This window comes from Pelodiscus sinensis, chromosome 31 (genome assembly GCF_049634645.1).
Source record: "Pelodiscus sinensis isolate JC-2024 chromosome 31, ASM4963464v1, whole genome shotgun sequence".
Taxonomy (NCBI): domain Eukaryota; kingdom Metazoa; phylum Chordata; order Testudines; family Trionychidae; genus Pelodiscus; species Pelodiscus sinensis.
In genome coordinates, this window is record NC_134741.1 from 10,011,956 (window position 1) to 10,033,850 (window position 21,895).

The 21,895-nt window shown below is 51.5% G+C and overlaps 7 non-coding genes across 7 annotated transcripts; 5 read left to right on the plus strand and 2 right to left on the minus strand.

The window, feature by feature from the left end:
* Positions 1-307: 307 nt before the first annotated feature.
* TRNAS-UGA (transfer RNA serine (anticodon UGA)) lies at positions 308-392 on the plus strand. Its single transcript has one exon. It is a non-coding gene; the product is annotated as a tRNA-Ser (tRNA).
* A 1,542-nt stretch (positions 393-1,934) lies between these two features.
* On the minus strand, positions 1,935-2,008 carry TRNAT-UGU (transfer RNA threonine (anticodon UGU)). Its single transcript has one exon. It is a non-coding gene; the product is annotated as a tRNA-Thr (tRNA).
* A 7,446-nt stretch (positions 2,009-9,454) lies between these two features.
* TRNAI-UAU (transfer RNA isoleucine (anticodon UAU)) lies at positions 9,455-9,548 on the plus strand. The gene is made up of 2 exons: positions 9,455-9,492; positions 9,513-9,548. It is a non-coding gene; the product is annotated as a tRNA-Ile (tRNA).
* Positions 9,549-13,020: 3,472 nt separating this feature from the next.
* TRNAV-AAC (transfer RNA valine (anticodon AAC)) lies at positions 13,021-13,093 on the plus strand. Its single transcript has one exon. It is a non-coding gene; the product is annotated as a tRNA-Val (tRNA).
* A 4,231-nt stretch (positions 13,094-17,324) lies between these two features.
* TRNAF-AAA (transfer RNA phenylalanine (anticodon AAA)) lies at positions 17,325-17,407 on the plus strand. The gene has a single exon. It is a non-coding gene; the product is annotated as a tRNA-Phe (tRNA).
* Positions 17,408-18,958: 1,551 nt separating this feature from the next.
* On the minus strand, positions 18,959-19,031 carry TRNAH-GUG (transfer RNA histidin (anticodon GUG)). Its single transcript has one exon. It is a non-coding gene; the product is annotated as a tRNA-His (tRNA).
* A 1,295-nt stretch (positions 19,032-20,326) lies between these two features.
* LOC142821657 (small nucleolar RNA U3) lies at positions 20,327-20,542 on the plus strand. Its single transcript, XR_012898345.1, has one exon. It is a non-coding gene; the product is annotated as a small nucleolar RNA U3 (small nucleolar RNA).
* Positions 20,543-21,895: the final 1,353 nt, after the last annotated feature.

The window sequence follows — 21,895 nt, forward strand, 5'->3', positions numbered from 1 at the left end:
ACAAGGAACTTTTTCATCACCTCAGCTCATTGGCTGGGAGGCAGTGACCTCACAGAGGGACCATGACAACAGCCAGGTGGGACAGGCTGCAGGGCTGGGGCATCTTAGAGACCCCCATGGCCTGGCTGCCTGGAATCTCCTTTGTGAGGTTTCCCCTTGAACTCACCTCTAAGCCAGCCTCAGACCAGAGCACCCAGGACTCCTCCGCATGACGGGTGAAATGGTTTGCCGTGTGAATTCTGTCAGGTGACATCAAGCCTGGGCACTGAGATTATTTGCCAGTTTCCCTGGTTTGCTCTTACTTATACCTGTGATGGCTGAGTGGTTAAGGTGTTGGAGTTGAAATCCAATAGGGTTTCCCTGTGTAGGTTCAAATCCTGCTCACAGCCAGGCTTGTGTTTTAGCCACACCCCTTCCTAGGGCAACATGGAACCCAAACCCTGAGAAGAACATGCCTGTCCCATCAGAAGGGACACCTGCAGAAGGTAACAGAGGCTACAAAAGCTGGAGAGAACATGGTCCTGCCTAACAACAGGAAAACCAGTCTGGCTTTCAGCAGAGCCACCTCCCCATAGATGCAGCCAGGGGACCATGCGCTTCCAGTGGCCCCTCCGTCTCCCCAAAAGCCAGCCCTGGTTGGGTAGAAAGATGCTGGGCCCAGCGGCCTCCCTTCACCTGGCAGAGGCAGAAGTGATGGAGACAGGCCCAGGGGTGTGTGGGCTACAAAAGCCTCTTGTTCCCTTCTCAACTCCTAACAGTGCAAACATCAGGGAGAGTAGCTCAGTGATAGACTACAAATTATATGAGTGTTACTTCAAATCCAACTGACCATTCAATGGAAACATTTATTTCTCCAATTCCATTACATTCTAGGTTTCTATTTTTTTAAATTCTTTAAATGAAGACGAATCCTTACTGCTGTCCTGTTCTAATGTGCATAAACCAGGCAAACCCGTCCCTCAGCTGGAGCCAGCTCAAACCCGCTGTGTGTCTGGTTTCTGTTTCCATCCATTCAACAAGGGTGTGATTTGGAAGCCCAATGACAGGTCCTCGGTCTCCATGGGCTGTGCTGTGCAGAAGAACAAGAACCACACCCAGCTGGGGAGGAACGGCCTAGTGTGTATTGCAATTGGTGGAGGAGGTGCCCACAACATACCTGGGGCTCTAATTACTGGCTACCTGCCTTTCACACAGATCATTGATCCTTGTGACTTTCAGGTACATTCACATGGCAGCTGTTTAAACATAATGTGCTTCTATTGCATGATCAGCACCAGAATCTCCGGCTATGGCTACACTACGAATTTTCTCAGCAAAAAAGGTGCTAATGAGGGTCTCATTTGCATGAGTCATGAAATTATTTGCATATTTTCTGGCAAACTGATTTTGTGCTGGAGTTGCTGTGCAAAAACAAGCAGTATGGAAGTTTTCTTTTTGTGCAAAACCCCCTTTTTCTGCAAGATCAGGATACCTCTTTTGGGGGGGCATAAGAATCTTGTGAAAAAAGGGGATTTTGTGCAAAAAAAATGTTCACGCCGCTTGTGTTTGCACAACAATCCCATTGGCAGAAAATATGCAAATGAGATCATGACTTGTGCAATTGAGTCCATCATTAACATATTTTTTTAAGGAGAAAGCTTCTAGTGTAGATGTAGCCTCTGTGAGTTAGCGGCAGTGGGGCTGTAAGTGTCGGCATCTAACTAATTGCACCATTAGGCCATGTCTTCACTCAGGTGGAGATGGCTGCTGCAATCCATCTTCCACAGCTTGATTTACCAAGCCTAGCTAAGCCTCACTAAACCAAACCCCTAGGGCACCTCCTGCTCTTTGCTACTATCCTACTCCCAGTGTGAGGGCACCACCAAGCTCAACTGAAGGTAAAATCAACAGCAGATACATATTGAAGAAAGGAAAGCCCCATTAACCTGGTGACAAGGCACCACTGGGAGTTGAACCCAGCATGTCCTGCTTACAAGGTAGGTGCTTTAGCCAACTAAGCCATGGTGCCCTCCTTGAAAGCAACCGTCAAACTTTTCTACTCTATGGTGCCAGACACCCCCTTCCCATTCCAAAGTGCAGCCGTTCCCCATTTCCCTCCAGCTCTTGCCATGACTCAAGGCCTGCGCAGCCCAAGACATTTGATTGGCAGCTGGTGTCATGATTATGAGGGTTAGCCAGCAGCCTGGGGATTAAGGGGTTAACTACACCTAGTCAGGTGGAGTGACCAATAGGAATGTAGGTGGGACTTTCAAACTGGGACAAAGGAATTTGGGTTTTTTCCTTTCTCCCTTTTGTCTCTCTGGGTGAGTTCTCTGCAGCTATAGAGAGGGACAAGCATGTCTCTCTCTCTCTCTCCAAGACACCATTCTTCATTTTCGGTAAAGTAGGGGTTTTTTTCCTCTACTAATCATGAAGCAATCTGTCCAAACAGTACCCTGGCACCCTGTTTTCAATCTAGTTTTCCAAGTGGTCCATTGCTTCCCAGCGACAGGGCCTAGGTGCCCTGGCCTGATAGACTTATGGATCTTTGGTCCCTTCACAGAATCCGACTGGAAACATTCATGTCTCATCCACACACACTCTCCAGCAAGCTGGTCAAACACAGTCACTTGGTCACCAGAGGGCTGGTTCATCTTCCTGACTATCCCCACTCCATCTGAAACAACCTCCAATCCCTTTGCAACTTCCTTACCCTTGTCCCCACTGGACCTTTCTAACCCCAAGTCACTTTTACCCCCCTCAGGCACAGCAAACTGCTGGCCCACCTCACCAGTATACATATGTCTGTTATGATACTCCATGTATATGAAAGCAGTTTGTTTACTTTTCATGTATTCAATAGTCTAGTCAAGTGGGCAATAATGTATTTACTATGTTTTATCTCAGACGTACAGGAAGAAATCACAGCCAGCGTGGCCAGAGGCTGTCCAGCACCGTCTGTGATTTGGTGGGCATGTCATGATTATGAGGGTTAGCCAGCAGCCTGGGGATTAAGGGGTTAACTACACCTAGTCAGGTGGAGTGACCAATAGGAATGTAGGTGGGACTTTCAAACTGGGACAAAGGAATTTGTTTTTTTTTCTTTTCCTCCCTTTTGTCTCTCTGGGTGAGTTCTCTGCAGCTATAGAGAGGGACAAGCATGTCTCTCTCTCTCTCCAAGACACCATTCTTCATTTTCTGTAAGTAGGGTAAAGTTAAGGTAGTTTCATTAAGTTTTATTGTTTTAAGGATTGGGTACGGGATCTGACATCTGGCACTGCTTAAAAGATGTTTTGGCTTTTCTTTGTAACTAAGTTCTAGGCCCATGGAGTTTCTCCATGAGTATATTTTGTTACCTCCCTAGCTAGTCATTATGTTTTCAACAGGAATATTGTTATAATAATAAAAGTTCTTCTTTTCTTTGTATTAACCTGGCAGTGGTTAATTGTGTGCCTTGACTTTTAGCTTAGGGGTGAGATTTCCCAAATGATCTTCCCCCTGATTTCTTTATCAACATTTGGGTGGTGGCAGCGGAAGTTTTATTCCCAAGATCTAGGTTCTTAAGATTTTAAGTTTTATACCAAAGCCTGGTAGATAAGGCTTTGGGGTACACTTGCTGGCCCCACTTCTACATTTATCATGCCAGACTGGGTAAGGAGCCATGACAGCTGGTACCCAAAACCTTTTTGTCAATTGTAGCACCAGGCCCCAAAGGGACAGACCCAAGGCAGCCGCCTGGTCCTAAGGCCAGGCCTGCAGCCAGGGGGAGGGAGAAGAATCTCTCCTTTCAGCTGGAGTTGAATCAGCAACCTAAGGGCACTTGCCGAGCACCCGCTATAGGCCTCTGCTCTGCCAGCTGAGCTATGGAAGGTGCCTGGGGCAGGCTGCTTTGCCCAGGTGGCCCTTGGACGAGTGCCAGGGCAAGAGCCCCCTGAAGGGGACGGCCTCCCAGGGGAGGGGCAGGAGAACCCAGCAGCACAGGGGTGTCACAGGCGCTTCACCCGCAGAAGGACCCTTGAGTGATCCAGGCAGAAACACCGCGTCTCGCTCCCTGCAGCTCCCCTTGCTGCCCTGGCAGGCGCTGCCCCTTCTCCCACTGGCCTGGGCCTGGCCTCCTTCCCCCGCCCGGCACCACAGAAAGCCCCTTGACATGAGCCTGGGAAAGCCAGAGGCCTCAGGCCTGTCCCCTCTGAGGGGCTTGTGCCTCGGCCTCCTCTGCCCTTGGTGCTGGCTCTCCCGGCTGCCCCTGAGCACTGCTGGCCAAAGGAGGCAGCATGGCAGGAGATGGGGAAGGAGCAAGTCCCACTGAGGCCGACAGCTCGGGCTCAAGCCTCCAGCCCCAGCACAAAACCTTCAGCCGGGCCCGTGTGGCTCCCTCCTGCCCCCGCACACGCTCACAGGGGGAAACGTGCCCCATGTTCCATCCCTGCGCCAGGCCTGGGCGACGGGGTCAGCCCTCCAGCAGCCCACAGGGCCTGTGAGGGACGGACTGAGAGCAGGGCCCCACTGACACCCCCCGTCCTGCCCCACTGGCCTGCGTGCGGTGCTGGCACAGAACAGGCAGGAATGGCAGCCGGGACAGAGCAGCTTGGACTGACGGGCGAGTCTCACTTGCTGACCAGACTCCCGCGCCCTGGGCTCTGGGGACAGCCTGGGGGCGGGGAGGAGAGAGAGTGTGAAGAAATTCCAGGGGGGGCATGACGGTTTTCACAAATCAAAAAGCCAATCGTAACGCTGTCACTAGCATATATGATGTCTATTCTATTTTGTGGGCAACCATGAATGTATATAAGGTTTCCACGGACATTTGATTTTGGAAGTCTTCCTTTTGAAACTTCCCGCAGCTGTGTCTTAATAGAAGTGTTTCTCTCCTTCCAGCCCTGAGTCTGGATTTCTGTGACACCTCAAACCAGCTGGACTAGCCAGCCCACATCACAGTGAGTCACTAGTGGCCCTGTCAGAGAAGAGCCATTGGCAGCTGCAGTCATTCCTTTCTGAGCTTTGTGAGCTTAGCGTTGATAGGCCGGCTAGCTCAGTTGGTTAGCGGCTGGTGCTACTAACACCAAGGTCATGGGTTCAAGTCCTATGTTGGGCACAGGGTTGTTTGCTGTGGTGAATGTCCCCAGCCACCCTTTAGCTGCCTGCTATGGACAGGGAAGCAGAAACAGGCAAAAGGCTGAGAGCTTTGCCGGAAGCAGGGCAGAGTACTGGCAGGAGGAGGCTCCAGCATGCACAGCTCCACTGGCTAAAAGGGCCTTGGCCTGGCCTGCTTTCCCTAATGGCAAGGAAAACTCTTCTCTTCCCTCCATTGTCCCCAATGGGGTGACCTGATGCCCAAATTCCTGCTGCTGCAGTGGCTGGCCCAAGGCTCCTTGCAGGGGGCAGGTTCCTCCAGCCCAAGCCACAGAGGGAGGCTCCATATGTCCAGGAGGCCTGGGGCATATGCCCAGCCCACAGAGCTGCTGCCAACCACCTGGTCACCTGTGTCAGCGGCCCAGTGTGGCTGTGTTCTTGCGCAAGAAGCCGTCAGACAGAGCCTTCGTGTGCAGAGCGGTTCCACTGCTTATTTTCAAGAGGGGTTTTCTTGTGCATGAAGGAGCAGTGTGATAGTCCACGCTTAGCCTCACTTGCACAAGAACCCATCAGTGTAAACACACCCCTCTGCTTTCTGTCTAAGCTTAAAAAATTTTGTGTGAAGCAGGGAGATTCTAGCACCTTCCTAGGCAAGTGAGTCTGAATCCTGCACCACAATCTCAATGGGACCCGCTGGTGAGACGCTGGTTTGCTGCAAACCCTTGGTAATGCCAGTATTTGGCTTCCTTGGGTATGTCTGCACCGCACATTGTTGTGCAATAAGATATGCAAATGAGGTGTGGGGATGAATATTGCCACACCTCATTTGCATACCTAATGAGCCATCATTTTTGCAGCACAGGTTTTTGTGCAAAAAGGAGCTGTCTACACTGCTCTTTCTTGCACAAATACCCTCTTGTGCAGAGCCGTTCCGCCGCTTATTTTAAGAAATCCTCGTGCCAGTTGGCAGGAAAACCCAGTCTCTGAGCGGCCAGTGCCTGAGGGGATCCAACATGGATCCCTAGGTCACAGGTCACAGGCACCATTTAGTGGCCCCAGTTACTGACCTAAACACCATCATAACACGACGGCTATGGCTACACTGCAGCCTTCTTGTGTAAGAACTGTTTTGTGCAAGCGGTATTGTGCAAAAGGTCTTCCACAAGAGCACGTCCACACTGCCAAGTGCTTTGCACAAGAGATGTGCTTTTGTTCAAGAGCGTCCATGGCAGTGTGGTTGCTCTCTTGCGCAAGAAATCTCTGATGAGCATTTTAGAAGGATGGGTTTCTTGCACAGAAAATTAATGTTGCAGGTGTACACTCTTGTGGGAGAGCTCTTGTGCAAGAGGGCATATTCCTCATGGGGAGAGGAATAACTCTTCTGGCAGAAGCCCTGTTTTCCAATGCTGTACTGCAAATACTTGTGCAAGAACACTCGTGCAGTGTAGATGCTCTGCACATTTTTGTGCAAGAACAGTCATTTTTGTGTAAAAAGCCTGCAGTGTAGAAGTCGCCTAAGGGTTTGTATGCATTTAAACAGTTCACATACAATGGACATAGCAAGTTAGAGAAATGGTCAGAGGTAAACAGGATGAGGTTTAATAAAGAGAAATGCAAAGTGCTCCACTTAGGAAGGAACAATCAGTTCCATACATACAAGATGGGAAGCGACTGTCTAGGAAGGAGCATGGTGGAAAGGGATCTAGGGGTCATAGTGGACCACAAGTTGAATATGAGTCAACAGTGTGATGCTGTTGCAAAAAAAGCAAATATGATTCTAGGTTGTATCAACAGGTGTGTTGTAAGCAAAACTCGTGAAGTCATTCTGCTGCTCTACTGTGCACTAGTTAGGCCTCAGCTGGAGTACTGTGTCCAGTTCTGGGCGCCACATTTCAAGAAAGATGTGGAGAAATTGGAAAGGGTACAGAGAAGACGGAGCTTGGTCCTGCCTTGAGGGCGGGGGGCTGGACTCGATGACCTCTCGACGTCCCTTCCAGTCCTATGATTCTATGATTCTAAGAGTGACAAGAATGATTAAAGGTTTAGAGAACATGACCTATGAAGCCAGGCTTCATGAACTGGGCTTGTTTAGTTTGGAAAAAAGAAGATTAAGGGGGGACATGATAGCGGTTTTCAAATATCTAAAAGGGTGTCACAAGGAGGAAGGAGAAAATTTGTTCCTCTTGGTTTCTGAGGACAGGACAAGGAGTAATGGGCTTAAAGTGCAGCAGGGGAGGTTTAGATTGGACATTAGGAAAAAATTCTTAACTGTCAGGGTGGTCAAACATTGGAATAAATTGTCAAGGGAAGTGGTGGAATCTCCCTCTCTGGAGATATTTAAGAACAGGTTAGATAGACATCTGTCAGGGATGGTGTAGATGGAGCTTGGTCCTGCCTTGAGGGCAGGGGGCTGGACTCAATGACCTCTTGAGGTCCCTTCCAGTCCTATTATTCTAGGACATCCAAGAAAGGTGAATGTCTCTATTAAATCAACACTCACTCAGGGAGCACTTGGATTTGAACCAAGGACCACTTGATCTGCAGTCAAACATTCTGCTACTGAGCTACACCCCCACGTGAAAGGTGTGTCTGCAGCCAGTATTGAGAAGTGGGTGGGGAACAAGAGACTTGTGTGTATCTCACATCTCAGGTGGGACGGACCCTCACTGACCCCAGATTGTGACTGGTCCTAACAAGGAGTTTGTCCTGAAAGCAGCATAACTGAGGCAGGACAGAGGTTCTGCCAACACAGAAAAGTTCTTTTGGAACAATGGCCGTTATTCCAAAATAACAATGCAAGAGTCTACACAGCAATTCCGTTATTTTGAAATAATTCTGAAATAACGGATGGCTGATTCCAACTTCTGTAAACCTCATTGTATGAAGAAAAATACCTATTCTGGAATAGCTATTTCAAAATAAGGCGTCTGTAGATGCTGCACTTCTGCTGTTTCAAAATAGCCCCTTCCTAGGGCCATTCTAAGTTATTCCTCCTGGGGCTCTAAATCAAAGTAGCACCTCTACATTAGGGAAGCCTCCTCGGACTCATTTTGAGGTTTCCCTGCAGTGTAGATGTGCTAGTTTGGAATAACTATTCCAGAAGAGCTTATTCCAAAATAAATGTGCCGTGTAGACATAGCCAGAGAGTCCTGAGAGATGAAGCAGCCAGAGGGAAGCCAGGAGAGCAGAGGCCAGTCTGAGACCTGAGTGTCCCAGGTGTCTATCCCAGCTCTCACTGCTGGGTCCCATGGTGTAAGGCACAGCACTCAGGACTCTACACTCTGGCTATGTGTACACTGGCACCCTTTTCCGGAAATGCTTAAAACGGAACAGTTTTCCGTTATAAGTATTTCCGGAAAAAGTGCATCTATATTGGCAAGATGCTTTTCCGGAAAAGCACTTTTTCCGGAAAAGCGTCCATGGCCAATCTAGACGCGCTTTTCCGTAAAAAAGCCCCGATCATCATTTTCACGATCGGGGCTTTTTTGCGAAAAACACTACTGTGCTGTCTACACTGGCTCTTTTCTGGAACAGTTTTCCGGAAAAAGGACTTTTGCCCTAACGGGAGCAGCATAGTATTTCCGGAAAAGCAGCTGATTTCTTACAGTAGATCGTCAGTGCTTTTCCGGAAATTCAAGGGGCCAGTGCAGACAGCTGGCAAGTTATTCTGGAAAAGCAGCTGATTTTCTAGAATAAGTGGCCAGTGTAGACACAGCCTCTAAGTTTAAATCTCAGTGGGACGGGCTGGGGTGGTTTCTGGGAGGTCCTTGTGCTCCAGGCTTTTCAGCTTCCTTGTCCTGAGGTTCACTAAGGGGGGTTTTGCTTGTCTGAAGCCCATTAGAGCTTTGTGAGCCAACTTGTGCTCAGGTGCCTGATGCCATCACAGCTGCAGGGCAAGTTGCCCATCTGACCCCTGAGCTCAGCCCATGCTAGAGGCAGCCAGAGAGTGTGAGCAGAACAGAGGGGAGGAGGGGCAGGGGGGAGTTGTATACTTTGGGAAGCATCCTGGCTCCCAGCCACACACCTTGGAACAAAGAGCAAGGGACCCTGCACAAAGTGCACTGTGGGAATAAGAGTTGGCAGCAGGAAAGGGGCCAACCCCTCAGCACCAGCGAGCAGGTGGAAGAAGATGGGAGTGAATCCTGCTACCTCTCACATGCAAAGGGAGCACTAACCCACGTGCAACTCATCTCTAGTGCTCTGGCCTCCAGCAGCTTTGTGCCCCTCTAGGGTGGGTTATTTCAGAGACCAGGGAGGAAGAGGGAGGGGTCTCTGGATGTGCGGAGCCCCCTGGCTCTGCCTGTGAAAAGAAGGAACAAAGGCACAAGCAGAAACTTCAATTCCACTTTGTGCTTCTTGACTTTTTCAATCTAAGGACTTTGAAGAAATATTTTGAACATCTGCTCCAGTGGTGCAATGGGTCAGCACACAGTACTTATAAGGCAGTACTTGAAGGAGATATGCTGAGGTTGTGAGTTCGAACCTCACCTGGAGCAGTGGATTTTAGTCCCTGCTGGCTTGTCCCCTTGCAGTGGTTCCCAAACTTTTTGGCATCATGCCCCCCACTTTTGATTTTTGAAAACCCTCACGCCTCCTCCAAAATAGCAGCAAAACTTGAGGGGGGAAAAAAAGAAAAAAAAGAACTTGTTGGGGGGAAGGGCTGGGTCATCTCATGCCCCCCCCTGGAATTTCTTCACGCACACCCTGGGGGCACCCCCCAGTTTGGGATTTTATGCCTTGCAGTGAACGCTGGGGGAGCTGGGATTCCACCCCAGAGGATGGGATCAGTGAAAATTCCCACTTCACATATTATGGCCCCATCACAGTGAATGCTGGGTGGGCAGGATCTGAGGCCAAGGGGCACAGAGAGGGTTGGACCCTTGACCCGCTTTCTGCCAGGGTCTTGTTGCCCATCTTCCCCACCCCCGTCAGCAGCTGCAGCCCCTTTCAGCCACTGGGTCAGCCCACGAAAAGAAGTGGGAAATGGGACAAAGTCGCCTGTCTCTGTTCATGAGCTACTCCAGTGGCTGAAAGGGACGGTGGCTGCTGATGGGGGTGGGGGGAAGAAAATGGGCAACAGAGACCCTCCTCTGAGCTGGAATCCCAGCATTCACTGGAAGGGGCCAGCCCAGCAGGGACTCAAAGTGAGGGCTCTAGATGAGGTTTGAACTCACAACCTCAGCATGTCTCCTACAAGTACTGTGCGCTGACCCATTGCACCACTGAAGCAGCTTTTAAAGTTGATTCTTCGAAGTCCTTAGATTGATGAAGTCAAGAAGCAGAAAGTGGAATTGAACAAGTGGGGCCAGAAGCTCAGTTCTGAAGTATTAGAGAGGCAAAGGGAGAGTCAGAGAAGCGGCTGCCGGATGCTCTGCATGGCCCAGGGATCCGGACAAAGAGCTGTGCTCATGTTTTCTGCCATAAAGCTTTGCTTCTGGGCAGTTTGGCTAAGATCGAGGGCTTCCTGCCTCCAGGAGAGGATGGGAAGCAGTGCAAGGCAGCCTGCAGATGCAGCACCCACTCAGGCCCATCTTGGGGGGTTAAAGGGAAACGTCCCTGAGGAGCTTTGCTGCTTCCTCCTCAGAGTGCACTGGTTGGCAATTGAATGCAGGTCAACATCTTGGAAGGGGGCTATGCTCACCATTATACCACCCATGCCTGCAGCTTTGCGCGCTAGGTGAGAGGGTGCCTGCGTGGTTTGGGGTAAAGCATAACTTCTTGGCCATTTGGATAAGATCGGAAGTGATGATGGGGGCGAGCGGCTGCCTTGCGCTCTCCGTGACGTGAAGAGCTGGGCGGGAGAGAAGTCCCAGAGGTTTCTGGGTGGGAGAGTGCAGCTTCTCAACTCTTGGGCTAAGTTCAAGAGCAGCAAAGGGAGAGGCGGAAGTGGCTACTGGGCACGCAGAGTGACCTGGGGATCCAGCCCAAGAGCTGTTCTCGTGTTTTTTGCTGTATAGCGTTGCTCCTTGGCCATTTGGTTAAGATCGAGAGCTTCCTGCCTCTCGGAAAGCCATGTCACAGGCACAAGCCCCCAGAGTCTACACAGCAATTCCGTTATTTTGAAATAATTCTGAAATAACAGACGGCTTATTCCAACTTCTGCAAACCTCATTCTACGAAGGATAAAGCCTGTTCCAAATTAGCTATTTCAAAATAAGGCGTCTGTAGATGCTTCACTGCTGCTATTTTAAAATAGCCCCTCTCTAGGGCTATTGCAAGTTATTCCTCCTGCAGCTCTTACTTGAGATAACTCTTCTATATTAGAGGAGCCTTCCTCGGACTATTCTGAGGTTTCCCTGCAGTGCAGACATGCTATTTCGAAAAACACGATCTTGGAATAACTATTCCAGAATAGCCTATTCCGAAGTAAATGTGCCATGTAGAAGTAGCCAGAGAGATGAAGCAGCTGGATGGAAGCCAGGAGAGCAGAGGCCAGTCTGAGACCTGAGGGCCCCAGGTACCCAACACAGGTTTCCTGTCTAGGTCCCATGGTGTGAGGAGCAGCGCTCAGGACTCTGAATCCTGCAATCTGAGATGAAATCTCAGTAGGACTTGCTGGGGCAGGCTGGATTGGTGTGAGGTCCTCACATTCCATGATTATGTCTACACTTGTGGCGTCTTGTGTGAGTAATATGCAAATGAGGCTAAGCGTGGACTATTGCTGAGCCTTATTTGCATAGCTAATGAGCCACCATATTTGCGGAAGAGACTTGTCAGAGAAAAGAAACTGCCCCCCTCAGTAAAAAAGTTTGGCCAGGCCGCTCTTGTTCTGCAGTACTCCTTGAGAGAAATCGGCCACACCCTTCCTGCATACCATTGCCTTTAGAAAAAGGGAAGGTGTGAAAAGGGGAAAATAGCCTCAGACTCTCCCACCCGTCACCTTGGTGTGAGAACTGCGGGGCTTACCTGGTCGCATGAAACCTGCACAGTTTCGGCCCAACCCCTGGGACACAGACCCCCCCACTTGGTGACCATTGGGCCATATATGGTAATATGCAAGCGCGGGAAAGCGATGTGCAGATTTGGGGATAAAAACCCGTGGCACAGTTTGCTCTAGGAGGTCTTCGCAACACACGTACCACCGTGCGTGTGCCTTCTCGTATACTTCAAAGCGCTGCTGGCCTGATCAACCGACCAGCCACCTCCCCTGACTCTCGGGCGTAACCAAGGCCTTCGCAACCGAACCAATATCTGTGAAATGTTCCATGTGCTGTGTAAGTTGGTATGTATGATTAGATTTTTTCTTGTTGTATAAGCTTAGTGTTGTAGTTGTTTGTGGGTAGTACATAAGAGTTTGTAGTTATCACTGTTATTTTATTACTGTAGCTGGATATTTTAAGATTAGAGACTATTCCCCTTGCCATTCCCATCCCTATATCTCTGACACGTTTTACTAGAAACCATAGAATAAATATAATAAATACTGTAAATTCATTATTAACACGGTCTATTAAAATCTTAGAATAAATACTATAAATTCACCACTGTCATAAATAAATATTTTTTATTTGATAAAACTGTCCACCTGGTTCTGTCCTTCCCCCCTTGGGTATTCATTATCGGACCTGTGATTCTCGCGACAAGACTCTTGCCTCAAAAGGAGCTGTCTACACTGCCCCTTTTTGCGTATCAAAAACCCTCGTGCGCAATGCCGTTCTTCCTGAAAGTAATGGGTGCAACAGCATTGCACAAGAAGGGGCAGTGTAGACAGCTCCTTCTGAGGCAAGAGCCTCTTCTGCAAATATGGTGGCTCATCAGCTATGCAAATGAGGCTCAGAGATATTCCACGCTTAGCCTCATTTGCATATTACTCACACAAGGATCCTCCTTCAGTATGGTCCCTTCCTGAGGCCACAAAACTGACAACAGAGAATTCCTTTGCCCCGCAGCAATCTCTGTTGGCCAAAGGGTTAGCAACCGAATATTTGCCCAAGTTTAAGTGCAGCAGCAGAAATCACTGTTAAGTGTGTTTCTGTGGTGTAGTGGTTATCACGTTTGCCTAACACGCAAAAGATCCCTGGTTCGAAGCCAGGCAGAAACACAGGGTCTTCTCTTATTGTGGTTCCCCTGGGTGCCCACAAGGCAGTAGTAGGGTCTGCCCTCTGGTGCAGGGCTGGGCAGCCTGTGTGCTGGCTTTCAGGAGCATGTGGGAGACAGCTAAACAGATTAGGCTGACATTGGAGGAGACAGGGGTGGGGCTGAGACTTCTCAGAGACATGGTCATTGCAGCCACACAGTCCAGGGCCCACCCTGGAAGTGCCACTACTGTGGCTCTTCACCTTTGGGGCAGTGTGGCTGGTGCTTTTGCCACACGGGGACACAAAACTACATAATGTCCCACCTCATGCCCAGACCCCAGCCACCTACTTCCCCTCGTTTTCTTCCCACCTAGCACCACCCACTTCCTTTGACACCCTCCCTTGTTCGTGCTCCCCCACCCTGCTCCTGCATCCACGGTCCTTCTGCACCCTTTCTCCTGGCCACACACATTTTGGATTCTCTAAATCAAACCCAGAGAGCACCTGCACCAGTACACACAGCTCCTTCTCTTTGCTGCCATCCTACTTCCACTGTGAGGACACCAGCAAACTCAACAAAAGGTAAAACCAACTCCAGATATGTGTTGGAAAGAAGGGACACATTGGTCTCACCACAAGGTACCACTGAGAATTGAACCCAAGAGCTTCTGCTTACAAGGCAAGTACTTTAGCCAACTAAGCCATGATGCCCTCCTTAACTGTTCGATCTTATGGTTCCAGAGAACATGTTCCCATTCCAAAGTACAGCCACTCACCATTCCCCTCCAGCTCCTGCCGTGTCTTGAGGTCTGCGCAGCCGAAGACATTTGATTGGCAGCTGGTACCCAAATCCATTTGTCAATTGTAGTATCAGGCTCTGAGGGGACAGACGCAAGGCAGCCGCCTGGTCCTAAGGCCGGGCCTGCAGCCAGGGGGAGGAAGAAGAATCTCTCCTTTCAGCTGGAGTTGAATCAGCAACCTAAGGGCACTTGCCGAGTACCTGCTACAGGCCTCTGCTCTGCCAGCTGAGCTATGGAAGGTGCAAGGGGCAGGCTGCTTTGCCCAGGTGGCCCTTGGATGAGTGCCAGGGCAAGAGCCCCCCGAAGGGGACGGCCTCCCAGGGGAGGGGCAGGAGAACCCAGCAGCACAGGGGTGTCACAGGCGCTTCACCCGCAGAAGGACCCTTGAGTGATTCAGGCAGAAACGCCGCGTCTCGCTCCCTGCAGCTCCCCTTGCTGCCCTGGCAGGCGCTGCCCCTTCTCCCACCGGCCTGGGCCTGGCCTCCCTCCCCTGCCCAGCACCACAGAAAGCCCCTTGGCATGAGCCTGGGCAAGCCAGAGGCCTCAGGCCTGTCCCCTCTGAGGGGCTTGTGCCTTGGCCTCCTCTGCCCTTGGTGCTGGCTCTCCCGGCTGCCCCTGAGCGCTGCTGGCCAAAGGAGGCAGCAAGGCAGGAGAGGGGGGAGGAGCAAGTCCCGCTGAGGCCGACAGCTCGGGCTTAAGCCTCCAGCCCCAGCACAAAACCTTCAGTCGGGCCCGTGTGGCTCCCTCCTGCCCCCGCACACGCTCACAGGGGGAAACGTGCCCCATGTTCCATCCCCGCGCCAGGCCTGGGCGACGGGCTCAGCCCTCGAGCAGCCCACAGGGCCTGTGAGGGACGGACTGAGAGCAGGGCCCCACTGACACCCCCCGTCCTGCCCCACTGGCCTGCGTGCAGCGCTGGTACGGGACAGGCAGGAACGGCAGCCGGGGAGAAAGCAGCTTGGACTGACGGGCGAGTCTCACTTGCTGACCAGACTCCCAGACCCTGGGCTCTGGGGCCAGCCCCCCTGTGGGTCAGAGCCCCCTGGCCACAATGCTACTCCAGGGGGCCTGGTTCCAGGGCCACCTAACCCCAGTGCCTGAGGGGCTGGAGGCCTTTGCCCTGGAGTCTCAGAGCTCCCCCAGTGTCGGCTGCCGCTGGCCTGAATGGTGCTGGATGCTCCTGCTCCCCTCCCAGCAGGCTGGCCCTGCGCAGGCTCTGTGCTCGCTGGAGCCTCCTCCTGCCAGGTCCCCGGCCTGCTCCCTGCAAAGCCTCAGCCTGGCTCCTTTCCTGCCCTCTGCTTGTGGGGCCTTTGGGGGCCGGCTCTGAGCAGATCCCCTGAGCCCCAGCATTGGGTGCAGCACTGCTGGGCCCCCGGAGCCTGGGCTGCAGCCAGGAGGAGGAATCTCCCGCAGGGCCGGTGGGATGTAGAAAGCTGCTCCCTGGGAACCTTTCCCATGGCAGCACCCCCAGCCTGGCCAGTCCTTGCCCAGCCCAGCCCCCACCCCAGGGTGGGCAGCGCTCAGGGGGGCAGGTAGGAGAGACCCTCCCTTCCCTTCCCAGAAAGCAGCCCCCCCAGAGTTGAAGTGGGAGGATCTGGCCCAGGGCTGCTCTCAGCAGAGGGGGCTGTGATCCCAGCCTGGGGCCAGGGAAGCTGCTACCAGCTCGTGCAGGGCGGGGGGAGCCATCCCAGAGAGGGTTGGGAGGGGGTTCAAATGGGGTGGGGCAGATAAGAGAGGTGAAGGGGAACAGGGATGTGTGAGGTGGGGGTAGGAAGGGGAGGCAGGAGGTGCTGAAGGGAGGTTGGGTGGATCATGCCAGGCATGGGGTGGCTGAGAGCAGGGGTGCAATGTAGGGAAACTGGGGGGAGGTGTCACAGGGGGCAGGGGAGGTTGGGAGGAGACTGGGGGAGCAAGAGCAGCCTGGCTGGGGGAGGGGGAGACACAGGGCAGGGCTTGTACAGAAGGAGTGGGGGGAGATACAATGGCAGCTCCCCCACCCCCATCGGGCAGGAGGGGGGCGGAGGTGACTGGTGGTGGCACTTTGGGGCACCAACTTCTCTGCCCCAACAAAATTTCTGAAGTTTATTACCAAGGTGTCCCAAATGCCCCCTGCCTCTGTGGGTGCCTCTCCCTGCACCCCTCCCTCTGCACGCACCAGTCCCCTGGAGGACCGGCCCCTCCAGCAGCCTGAAGGGAATTTTTTCTGTGAATTTTTTTAAGTGTAGATATCTGCAAACACTGATCTGTTAGGGACTGGCAACAGTTTATTTCCATATTTGCAGATTTGTTATTTGCATAATGGATATGCAGATATGTAAATATAATGTTACTGGTCTGGCAAAAGTTTGTGAATGGATTTGGCTGTCCATGGTATATAAAAAAAAAAGGTTAGCGTTCACTGGCCTGATCCATGGGGGCTGGCCAAATGCAAGGCCGGGAAAACACTAGGGCTCTGTCTACTCTCACAGGCTATGTCAATACTGGCATGATTTTCCGGAAATGCTTATAACAGAAAACTTTTCCGTTACAAGCATTTTTGGAAAAAGCGCGTCTACATTGGCAGAATGCTTTTCTGGAAAAGCACTTTTTGCGGAAAAGCATCCTTGCCAGTCTAGACACGCTTTTCTGCAAAAAAGCCCCGATCGTCATTTTCACGATTGGGGCTTTTTTGTGGAAAAGAAATCTCTGCTGTCTACACTGGCCCTTTTCTGGAAAAGTTTTCCGGAGAAAGACTTTTGCCCGAACGGGAGCAGCATAGTTTTTCCGGAAAAGCACTGACAATCTTATGTGAGGCTGATTTTCCGGAATAAGTGGCCCAGTGTAGACACAGCCACAGATTCTTGCATGAGAAATATGCAAATGAGGCTAAGCATGGAATATCGCTGAGCCTCATTTGCATGCCTAATGAGCTGCAATTTTTGCAAAAGAGGCTCTTGCTCCAGAAGGAGCTGTCTACACTGTCCCTTCTTGCACAAGAAAAACTCCCTCTTGTGCAATGCCGCTATGACGATTATTTTCAGGAATAGTGACATTGCACAAGAGGGGTTTTCTTGTGCAAGAAGGGGCAGTGTAGACAGCTCCTTCTAGCACAAGAGCCTCTTCTGCAAATATGGTGGCTCGTTAAGTATGTAAATGAAGCTCCATGATATTCCACACTTAGGCTTATTTGCATATTTCTCATGCAAGAAGCTGGGAGTGTAGACATAGCCTGGTGAATGTGGGGGGGTATTTTCCCCACCAGGCCTTTGTCCCTCGGACTCTCTGGGGACCTTGGGTTTTCTCTTGTTTGGTTTCCCTTTTCCCTTCTTCCCACCTCACTGGGGGGGAAGGGGGCGGCTCTCTCACCCTTTCAGTGGGAAGCCCTGACACAGGGATGGGCCAGGAAGATGCTCTGAGAGCGAGTCCCTGGGCTATTTGGGGAGAGAACTTGCACACGTCTAGCTTTTACTCTGTTACTAGGATGGCCGAGTGGTTAAGGCGTTGGACTAAAAATCCAATAGATGTTTGTCTGTGTGGGTTCAAGCCCTACTCCTGGTAGCTTCCTGTTTTGGAGAGACATCCATCTGGATGGTGATTTACCCTGCTGGGAGGGCAGGGGACCGGACTTCATCTCTGAAGGTCTGTCTGGCGGCATCTTGCCATGTGGGAGATGTGCATTTGTGCAGGAGGATCCATGGCAGTGTGGATGCTCTCCTGTGCAAGAAACCGCTGATGGCCATTTTAGCTATAGGACAAGAAACCCTTGTCCTGCATCCACACTGCCCTCTTGTGCAAGAGGACTTACACCTTATAGAAAAGATCACAGCTCGTGCGCAAGAAGCCCTTTCTTACCACGCTTTACTGTAAAACTTCTTGCACAAGAGCGAGTGGGCAGTGTGGATGCTCTGCGGAAGACGGCCCTTCTTACACAATAACCCGCCAGTGTAGACGCGGCCCATCAGTGTAGACACAGCCTTCCAGTTCTAGTCCCAGTTCTGATTGGCTGAGCTGGGAGGAAGTCACAGGGAGGAGACTCAGGACTTCCTTGTTCTCCTCAAGTCCCAGCAAATGGGCCAGAACTTATCATCTGCTCAGGGAATTGTTTCTTGCCAGTGCTTGTCTCTGAGCAGCTCCTGAGTCTCTCTGTGTCCCGGTGCTTCTAACCCACTGGCATAGCCATCCCTAGGCTGGGCTGTGGGGCTGTATCTCACTGGAGGTCACGTTATTCTGATCAGTCAGGGTGTGAAACTCCAGACTGAGGGGGAGTTTCAGCATCTAGATCCTGTACCCAGCGCTGTCCCAGACTGGCAGTGTGAGGTCAGACAAGGCCCTTTGCCTTTCTCAGCCTTTGTCCCTCCCTCTGTCAGTTGAGGGGAACAATCCCCTCCTGCCTGCCCATGGTGGTGGAAGCAGTGAGGAGTGGTGTGAGGGTGTTGCTAGCAGCAATGAGTACTAGGAGGTGTCCTGTCACCTGGGCTCCATGTAGGGCTGCCAGATGGTTTCTACAAAAATACCAGAGACACTTGCCATGACATCACAATTGACATTATTATTATTTAGAAAATACTGGACATTTCTATTTCTATTTTCTCAGTTTGTTTCCTGAACAGAAAGCTCAAATGCTGGACTGTCTGGTTCAAAACCGGACACCTGGCAACCCAGCTCCATGTCAGCAGGGAAACGCCATCAAACACCTCCCCCCATAAGCTGGCCCAGTCTTGTGCCTGCTGCTGTGGCTGCCTCTCCCCATCAGTGGGGCCTCCTGCCCCTGGGCCTGGCAGCCATGTCGTCTGGGGGCAAGAGCAGGGAGAACAGCGCCTTCCTAGCCCAACCCGGCCCCCCCATCCCATCGCTGAAGGAACTTTCCCCCAATGCCAGCCCCATGCTCAAGGGCTTTGTAAAAGGGCCAGGCCAAAGTAGCTCCCCCTTGCTCCTACTCAGGCTCTGCCCTGTCACCAGACAGACCCTGCTCTGCTCCACTCCTGGAGCTGGTGGGACTAGACACTTGCTGTATAGGGATGTGGCACTTCTTGGGGAACCATCTCTCAGTTCCCATGGGGAAAAGCAAGCCAGTGCTTCAAAATCAACCCACAGAAGGTTACTGTTCTATACCCCAGGTGGGACTTGAACCCACAACCCCTGGCTCCACAAGACAGTGCCTTGTCCATTAGGCCACTGGGGCCAAACAAGAAACAAGGAGAAGGGACAGAAATTCTCTGTCCCCAAGGCTCACCCCTCACATTGGCTGGGCAGACACGTCCCTCCTCTCTACCCCAGCAGACACGTCTGCAGCCCCTGGCAGGGAGGTGGCTGGGCAGGTCGCTGCAGAGCTGAGCCTGGGCTGGCAGCAGTGCAGGCTGGTCGGCCACAGCCCTGGAAGAGCAGCTGGGGGGCTCGGCTGAGGGGGGACGGGTCCGTGTGCTCTGCTGCTCACTGACGAGCTGGCTGCCCAAGTGCCCACACAGACGCTTCTTCAATCCCCACCCCCCTCAGCCACCCACCCCCAGCCTCTTCCAGCACAGCCTGCCCCACCTCCCCCCACAGGGCTTCCACAGGGGCCTCTGTGCCAGGGGGAATGGGAGCCCCTCCTCCGGCACCCACCCACCCTGCTGCTGCTCCCACCAGAGCAGAGGACTCACCCGACACAAGTAAGTGCCTCTGTCCCCCCTGACCCCGGCTGCTGGGTTCCCTCCTGTTTAGCTGCCTGGCCCCAGGTAAGGTCACATGAGACTGCTCATATCACCCCCTCAGCACAGAGCCCTGGGCAGCCGCCCTGCTCGCTCAGGTCTCAGGCTGGCAGGGCCTGCAGGGATACTGGGTTTGAATGACAAGGTGCTGGGGCAGCTATTAAAAGGCTTCTTCCTTGTCAGGGCCATTGTGCTTGTGGATTGGCTATTTCTTGGATGACTGGTGCTTGCACATGCAGCTGGGCTTTAGCAAATCAGAACGATGCGAGTCGTGAGTAACCCAGTGCCTCTGGAAATGGGAGTGGAGTAAAAAGTACAATATTGTCTTTAAAAAAACGAATAAAAATCAAAGTGTGACAAAAATAAATTACTTGAGTAAAGTAGAAATACCCAAAAAAGGTAGTGAGTAGTGTAATCAAGTATTTCTACTTAGTTATTTTCCACCTCTGCCCGGCAGGCAGGGGTACTTGGCCCCTTGCTGGTCTGTGGACTGGCAGTTTGTTACTTAGAGGAGCCCCAGGAACTGCAGTTTCAGGAAGAAACATCAGGAGATTTTGATTGGCTGCCAGGTGCTCCACATGCTAATCAGGAGGCGTGTTTCTGTAAACAGGGACAGGGAGCATATTCTAATATGCAGATTTCTAAACCTGGTGGAGTGTGTTTGAATGGGACAAGCACTTTGCTGAGATTATTTCTGTTCTTTAGTTTTCTAAGTGTTATGTGAAAACATTCCCCATGAGGAGAAAGTGAATGCCCATGAGTGTGGGTGTGTAGCGAGTCAGCTGCTATTAAGACTGTACTTTTAGGGATCATTTCTATAGTTGGTAAGTAGAGAAATACACCTGAAAGTGGTTGGTCTTGCTAACCATGGGGATGAATGATAGTGTTCTCTTCTGAACATGAAACAAGCAGATAGTGTTGCTGTACTGTAATTGCTGTCTGCTATGGATGATTGTTCCTTCTTTCCTGTTAGGAAGCTGAAGGAAGGGAGCATAGGCTGAATGGTTAGCTATTGTCAAAAAGTTCAAAATTAGTTTTGCAGTAAAGAGAAATGGGGATTTCACTTTATCATCGTGTCTTGGCTTTTGTTTAATTCCTGGGTTTATTTGTAGGCTACATCTACACTGGTATGATTTTGTGCAAATACTTTTAACGCAAGAGCTTTTGCATTAAAGCATTTGCACAAGATAGCATCTACACTGGCATGCTCTCTTGTGCAAAAAAGGTCTGATGGCCATTTTAGCCATTTGGCTTTCTTGCACAAGAAATTTATGTTGCCTGTCTACACTGGCCTCTTGCACAAGACCAGTTGCACAAGGGGGTTTACCCCTGAGCGGGAGCATCAGAGTATTTGAGCAAGAAGCACTGATTTCATACATTAGAACGTCAATGTTCTTGTTCAAGTACTCGTGGCCAGTGTAGGCAGGTGGCAAGATTTTGCGCAAAAGCATCTGCTTTTGTGCAAAATCTTGCCAATGTAGACATAGCCGTACTGCTTTGGTCCTGATCCTGATGTCTTCATGCTGTTCTCTCACCTGCTGCTGGGTCTTTTTCCATGTGCTTCTCACACTGGATTTAGCCAGCCCCTTGGATCTGCCTCATGCCTTGTCCCCCATCTGTTCCCTAGTGACCCTGCGGGAAGCAAAGACTAGCTGCAGCCCAGCGTTAATTATCCCTTGGGTTAGTATCTTTCTCCCATAACGTGTAGCTAAGATATTTGTTAGTAACTGGCAGGCGCCGCAGGGGCTCACACCTGACCAAAGACACACGACCTCAATATTGGTGCACAAGACAAAACTCACCCTGCTCCTGGAATGGGAACACTGACTAGCAATGAGGTCCCTCCCTGGCAGGACCAAGCAGCGAGAGCTGAGTTGGGGGGAGAGGTAAAAACGGGGGGAGAAGGCTCCATGACTGTGTCAGAGGGAGGCTCTGCCCTGGCCAGTGGGGAATCGTTGCCTCTTCAAGGGGCCCAGGCCTGGTGGGTCATTTCCCCAGGTTACTGCGTGGGGGCTGGAGCCAGTTCTGGGTTGTCTCTTTCAACAACCAAACTGAACCAATGGATCTTGTACTGACCTGACTGTGCGCTGGGCTAGTGCCGTGTGTGCCACGGAGCTTCCTGCAGGGCTGCCCACATGGGAGAGGGGAGGGGCAGTTTGAGTCACCCAGCTCTGCCCCTTCTGAAAGGCCTGTGTAAATAGCAGGCGCTGTCTTGGTGGGGAGGGAGAGGCTGGGAAGGGAACTCTAAGGGTACGTCTAGACTACAGAGTTTTTTCAACAGTATCTGTCGACAAAACTTCTGTCGACAAAGAGCGTCTAGACACATTCAGTTCTGTCGACAAAGCAAGCTGCTTTGTCG